This window comes from Megascapheus bottae, chromosome X, assembly GCF_031878675.1.
Source record: "Megascapheus bottae isolate mThoBot1 chromosome X, mThoBot2.hap1, whole genome shotgun sequence".
In the NCBI taxonomy this organism is placed as follows: Eukaryota; Metazoa; Chordata; class Mammalia; order Rodentia; family Geomyidae; genus Megascapheus; species Megascapheus bottae.
In genome coordinates, this window is record NC_143547.1 from 25913748 (window position 1) to 25921058 (window position 7311).

The window sequence follows — 7311 nt, forward strand, 5'->3', positions numbered from 1 at the left end:
CTTGGGAGCCACTGCACCCAGGGAATCACTAAATCAATAAGAACCTAAAGCAAACCTCTAACTCATGGACCCCTCTCCCTGAACTACTTGCTACTCAGGTATCCTGAATTTCTGCTGCTCTCAGGTGAGCAAAGGGATAGGGCACTTCTGTGACTTAGGAATCTTTAGTACCAGAAAAAAAACCCTTGGTGTAGCTGTGACTTACTTAGATTCTAGAAACTTCTTGACCCTGTGCCCAGACCCTGGGCCCCTCCTTGCCCAGCCCTATTTCCCCATTGCAGGGAGTAAAATCCTGCCTCACCCTGGAGATGCATGTTTGATCACTTTCTTGCCACATTCTACCAAATCCATCTATGTCTATGAGGCTGTGAATCTATGGGCACTTACAAGTGAATCATATCTTTGATGGAGTGGGAGAAAGGAAGATGTTCCTTGTATGATCTCCTTGTAGGCTCTTTGGCTTGATTCCAAACATTCAAAGTCAGCCAGTCACCTGGGCATCTAAGGCTTTGAGCCTGACTGAAGAAGATTAGCTATTGCCTTCCCTGGATCTAACTGATGATAAAGCTGAGAGAGCAGGACCAGAAATCTGTGGTGTCTGGAGAAAACCCGTTGGCAAATAACAGAGATAATCATTTATCATGTGCTCCATGAGATCAGAATGGGTTGGATTAGAACTCAGGCCTCAATGGTAGAAAAAACTAGAGTATTTAAAAGGATCATTTCTGGTACACACAAGGCAATCATTTAGATCTGTTGAAAGTGCTCAATCTCCTAGGTGGACTAAGTCCTCTTATGTCTTCTCCCTGGGTAATGGTGCGTCTTAACACTTGAACACACAAAGCACTTAGGTTGGGGTGGTATGTGAAAAAACACATTTCTAACAAGTTCCAGTGCTGCTGGCCCAGGGTCTGACCTCTGAGTACTAATCTAGGCTTCTGCCTCCCTGTCAGTTCTAGATCCAGACCCATGTTCCAGAACCCCTTTGCTTTCTCAAAGATTTCCTAACAAAAGGTTTCTTCTACAGCTTCATCCCCAACTCCAAATATGTTGAGGCTTAATTCTTCAAAACAGTGGCATTGAAAGTAGACTCAACCTTCAAGAATTAGGTCGCGCAGGTTCCACCATCAAGAAAAAATTAAATAGTTCCCTCAAGAACTAAGTGTTCCCTCAAGAACTTAATATTCTGGTGGCTTATGCCTGTAATCCTAGCTACTCAGAAGGCAGAGATCTGAGGATTGTAGTTAAAAAGCCAGCCTGAGCACCAAAGTCTGCAAGACTCTTATCTCCAATTAATCATCAGAAAATTGGAAATGGAGCTGTAGATCAAAGTTATAGTACTAGCCTTCAGCTGAAATGCAGTGCCCAGGCCCTGAGTTCAAGCCCCATAACCACGAACAACAACACAAAAGAACTGTTAGTTTTAATAAGCTTGGGTTGTGATAAAGTGAGTCCAGCACCTGCCCTCCCTCAGTCTATTTTGTGCACATGCTTCTCTTTCATACATACCCTCTTCCTCTTAGGCTTTTCTGCCATTCTGCACCAGGAGCCAGGGAGATCCCAATGTCATGCTCTCGAACTTCCAGAACATAGTGCCTTCCTTTACAAAACACACATCTTTCCTTTTCAAAACACACCTCTTTCATTTACAAATTAACTAGCTTTAAGCATTTTGTTGTAGCAGCAGAAAGGAGACTAATATAGTGTTTATTATATGAGCACTTAAAGAAAACCTGCTATGCTGATCTCTAGGAAAGAGAATAAGATGGAAGCTTTCTCTCCTTTTCTGGGATTGACACTCCATTAAGAAAGAAGTCCAGTAAGATTGAAATACATAGTGGGGCCAGATAACCTAGCCTGGGGAATCATGGAGGACCTCCAAGAGGAAATGATATTTTTATTGGGATGACTAGGGGTTAATTAACTATTGAAGAAGATGAACTGAAAATTCACTCTGATGGAGAGGTGGGACCAAGGCTAAATCTTTGAGAAAATTGACACAAGCTAGTTTAGAAACCCATCACTGACCATCTTTAAGATTTCTCCCAAACACTACCAAATTAACAGTGAATAGTAAGATGATCACAGTGAATGATCACCAATGAGTGCAGTGATAAACACCATTTGGCTCTGTCTATATTTTTGTCTTCTGTTCTCACCTTATTGTTAATTCCTGAAGGAAGTTATAGCGCATTATCTTTTATTCATCCATTCAGGAATAATTTAGTGAATATCAACTCTGTGGCAGGCACTGTGCCTGTCATTAGAAACATTATAAATTTTAAAAAAGATTAATGCTAATCCTAGGAAAACTAAGTATGCAAATGGAAGCTAATTTATGTTCTAACCCATTGATGCTCACTGTCTATAACCAAGCAAGACATGCTGAGGAGAGCTGATTGCCCCTAGCAAAGTTGAATTGCATTTTCAACTTCATGAAATCCATGGGGTTTTTTTCATCAGTTAATATGAACATGCTTTGCTCTCATTTTTCACTGTAAGACTGTCAAAGAGATAAAATGTCCTTATTACTTTCTGTTTGCTCTACAGCTTTTTATTAACGGATATTTCAGTGTATCCCTTATGATACACAGGTTTCAATAAACACAGATCGTGTAGAACAGTTTTCCAGATTCTATCTAACTTGTATATTTTGTCTTTTCTTTGTCCCCCTGAAAGCTAGAATCTTGACAGGGGACAGAAAATGTGTTTTAAAATGAGATTCTTTAGAACTTAGCAATTTCTTTTCTCTAACTACTCTTTAATCTTTTTTGCAATATACTGTGATGAATGGGCCCAAACCTTGCAGCCAGACAGCTTTTTACTAATTTTCATGTGGAAGGGTTAAAGAGCTACTGGTTCTGCCCAGGATAGTTATCTTTATTAGCTTGGATTTTTACCTAAGAGTGTCTACATGTCCTCCTCAGGATAACAAAAAGGTAGTAGCAGCTGGGTGCCAGTGGCTTACACCTATAATTCTAGCTACTCAGGAGGCTAAGATCTGAGGAAAGTCCATGACCCTCCTATCTCCAATAAAAGAATAAAACTTAGAAAAAGCTGGAAATGGTGTTGTACCTCAAATTTTAGAGTGTTAGTCTTGAGCACAAAGAGGTGCAGGGAAAGAAGTACTGAGGCCCTGGATTCAAACCTTGGGATGAGAAAAGAAAAAAAGAAAGAAAAAAAAGAGACAATAGGGAATCTTTCCAAAGGTCAAGATCATGTTTTGGCCCTAAAGGAATTGCCTTAAGGGATCATTACATCCCAAAGCAGTGCAAAAATTGGGAAGTGTCCACTGTAATCCAAATTAAGACCCTTTCCTTGCAGTAAGTTGGGTCAGACAAGCTACATCCAGCTCCATAGTCTATTGGCTTGCTTAAGATAAAGCCTCTTCCCAGGACCAAAGAACTTGTCAGAAACTGAATCAAAGGAGAGTTAGCAAGAAATAAACCAAAGGGAAAGTAGGGTATGAATAATTTAATAGCTGGAATGATCTGTGGATTCCTTAAAATGGCCTATTGAGACAAAATGCAGGTTGGCAGAAAAATGGGTCTACACAAAGAGCGCAAATTATAGCTCTTTCCCCTATTCTCTTAGAAAAGACAGGGGCACAACACAGAAGTGCTGATCTCAGAATGTTCAGTTAGGCAAAAACACCATACTACCTGTTTTTAGGTAGACAGGGGGCATCTTTAGACATAGCACAGAGAAGACAGTAGCAGAGCAAAGGCCTTATTTGAATTCTAAGTGCCAATCATGCTTGAGGCCTTGGTGCCACCTGTAGCATCACAAACAAATAGAAAATTCAGCTTAAGAAGAAGAGTAAATTAGAATAGATATTACCCTTATCAGGTTAAAGGCATTCAGCAATTCTTTTCATTAAAAAACATATATCAGAGTCCCACTATACACTAATTACTGATTTTTAAATAGTTATTTATAATGAATATTTGTTTCCTAGCATTCTCATTTCATATACAAGTTCACTGATGCCTAATCAGTTCTTCAGCTGTGTTTATGTAGCCTTGAGCTAAGTTATCTATGACTTTTATTATAAATAGATATTTTCATCATGTAAATTACAGATGCTGATTGCAATCAAATTTAGTGACTGTAGCAATCAGACAAATATGTATATATACTCCTGGATGGAGAACTGGACACCAACAAGATCAACCCTTGTTTAGAAGACTAGAAACTGTACCCCAAACTCCAGTCTCCAGGAAGAGGAGGATTGAAGGTTGAACTCAACTATAAGCAATGGTTTATTCAATCATGGATGAGATAGAAATCACATCAAGAAAAATAATATCATCATAAAAGTCCCTAAACAAGAATTTCTGAGTTGCTGAACACATCTTTGTACCAGAAGTATGGTATGGTGTATCCCTAAAAGTGTTCTTGCTCTCAGGACCCTCCCACACTGTTCCCTATGCATGTCACCTGATGTTTTTGCATTTTTTAACCAATTGGAGCTGTGTGCACAGTGGCTACTTGAGTTCAGTAAGCCATTCCAGAAAATCATTGAGTGTTAAAAGAAGGTTGTGATCAACGGGAAGTAGAAGTAGGAGTGGTGAGAGGTACAGCGGATCAAGGCCTGTAATCTTAGCTATTCAGAAAGTCTCAGTGATAAAATCATGAATGAAGGCCAGCCCAGGAAAAATGTTAGTGAGACTATCTATCTCAACAAATGGCAAGAATTGGTGGTATATATCTGTATGCATAGATAGGAGAATCACAGCTTAAGATTGGTATTGGGTAAAAGCCAAGGCTATACTTGAAAATTAAACTAAGAAAGCTGGCTCAAGTGGAAGAGGACTTGACTGGCAAGTATGAGGGCCTGAGTTCAAATCACCACACTGGCAACACGCGAGCACAAACACGCTCATGCGCACACGCGCCTCCACACACACACACACGAACACACACACACGGTGACCCATGGCCCAGTACTTGCAATTGATACATGAGAAAATTGTGTGACATTGAATCCTTAGCTTGCAGAAGTTTGATGCTACCTCCAGGGACATGGTTTTGGGTACATGTGGTTGACTGTAACTAGGTTATTTATTTACTTGTTGTCTACTATGAATGAGACTCTTATTTCATGGACTAGTCTGGAACCAGGATCCTTCTGTCTCTACTTCCTGTCCTGAGTGGCTGATGTTATAGGAGAATGCTACCACAATCGGCTCCATTTTTGATATTTTGAGGGACTTACATATTGTTTTACCACAACAGTTCCCTTTTATCCACACCCTCACCAGCTCCATTTTCCTGTTTTCATAATAACCATTCTAAAGGTGTGAGGTGATATTGTGGCTTTGAATTGTATCTCTCAGATGATAAGTCATATTTATTCCCCTTTTATGTGCCCTATTTTCTTTGGGAAAATGTATATTCAAGTTCTTTGCCTATTTGTAAATCAGGTCATTTGTGGCTTTTTGCTACTGAATTACATAAATTCTTTATGTATTTTTGGTAATTTTTTGTCAGAGATATAGTTTTCTAATAATTCCTCTCATGGTTTGTTTCATATCACTTAAAAAATTGTTAAAAGAATAGATTTTTAACATTGTCCCTAGGAAAAAAAGGAAAGTTCCTGAAGTGATGAATATGTTAATTAAATTGATTAATTTTTCTGCATATGTGCATAAGGAAAAACACTAATTATTCTCCATAAATATATTCAATTCTTATTTGTCCATTTAATAATTACTGAGGTGGGACTGGCTTAGTGGTAGAGTGCTTGCCTAGCATGCATAAAGCCCTGGGTTCCATTCCTCAGTAGCACATAAGCAGAAAAAGGGAGAAGTAGTACTGTGGCTCAAGTGGTAGAGTAAAAAGAGCTCAGGGACAGTGTCCAGGCCCTGAATTCAAGCCCAAGGATGGACAAAAATTAAGTTATTGACTTGGCCCTGCCTGTGTGGCAGCCAACTCCAGTGTTAGTTCCTGCACCAGTCATGGTCCTGTCCTGTGGTTTCTAAGTTGGCATCCTAGGCTCCCGACATGGTCTCATACTGCTGGCTGTAGCAGTCAGTACACTCCCTCCCATGATGCCCCAGGCAGCAGTAGATGGAGTGCCCACTGCTCACCAACATTTTTACTGACTTCATTTTTTTTCCTGACTGGAAGTATTGCTGGATGCTATGCCAAAACAACAGCTACTTCTTTGAGTAAAGGTGTTATTGCAAGCTCACAATCACCATCACATAGACTGGGAATATTCTCAATATTGTGTACTATTCTCCAAAAAGAGGGATACTGGTGCAGTGATTGTTCCCCCTATGGTGCAATGAAGTGTATGGTATTTGAGCAGTATAAAACATTTATTACCACCACATTGAGAGTTTCTGGTCATGTGCACATATGAATGCCTGTATCCATCGCAGATATGGCTGCTGTTCTCAGTACTTACCCACTTGACATGGTTAGAGTCAGGTTAGCATTCCAGATGAAAAGGGAGTACCCTTATACAGGAATCATTCATGCTTTCAAAACAATTTATGCCAAGGAAGATGGTGTTCTAGGATTTTACAGAGGCCTAATGTAGCCTACTAGCTTAGGGATGGCTCCATATAGAGATGTTTCCTTTTTACTTTCGGTACTTTAAAGAGTGTTGGGATTTCCCATATTCCTACCCTTCTTGGCAGACTTTCAGTAGACAATCCTGTTTTACTTCTGAAAACTCACATAAACTTATTTAGTATTGGTGTTGCTGAAGCCATAGCCCAGACAATACCCTACCCATTTGATACAACGCATCAGCCAGTGAGTTGTTCTTCTAGACTTGACATGTAAGTCTACTGACATCATGGAATTTGAAAAGGATTGTATCGTGGCTTATCTCTTAATTACATCCACTGTATTCTCTCTCAGGTAGTGACTTTTACAACATATGAACTTATGAAACAGTGTTTTCACCTCAACTAAAAAGAGTTCCCTGGCAGGCAATGATCTACCACTTTGAGCCATGGCACTCCTTCGAGTTTTTGAGGGGTTAATTGGAGATAAAAGACACACTGGGACTTTTCTGACCCAGCTGGCTTTGAACCATGATCCTCAGATCTCAGCCTCCCGAATATCTAGGATCGCAGGTATGACTCACCAACAACACCTAGTTTTTGATGTGATTTTTAAGACATTAGCAAACTAAGTTGCAAATGTTATTTCTGTATCAATTTTTTGTATAAAAGATTTTTTGCCATTTATCTTGGTAAAAATTGATGAGCTGGTTTCATTTTCAAAGTCTTTATTTTAAAAATAAATATGTATATTTGCATGATTTTCTAAGTTTTCCAGCAAGTAGAAATA

The 7311-nt window shown here is 39.4% G+C and overlaps 1 pseudogene; it reads left to right on the forward strand.

Annotated features, from left to right (window-relative positions):
• Nucleotides 1–6053: 6053 nt before the first annotated feature.
• LOC150040619 (mitochondrial coenzyme A transporter SLC25A16 pseudogene) lies at nucleotides 6054–6930 on the forward strand (annotated as a pseudogene).
• Nucleotides 6931–7311: the final 381 nt, after the last annotated feature.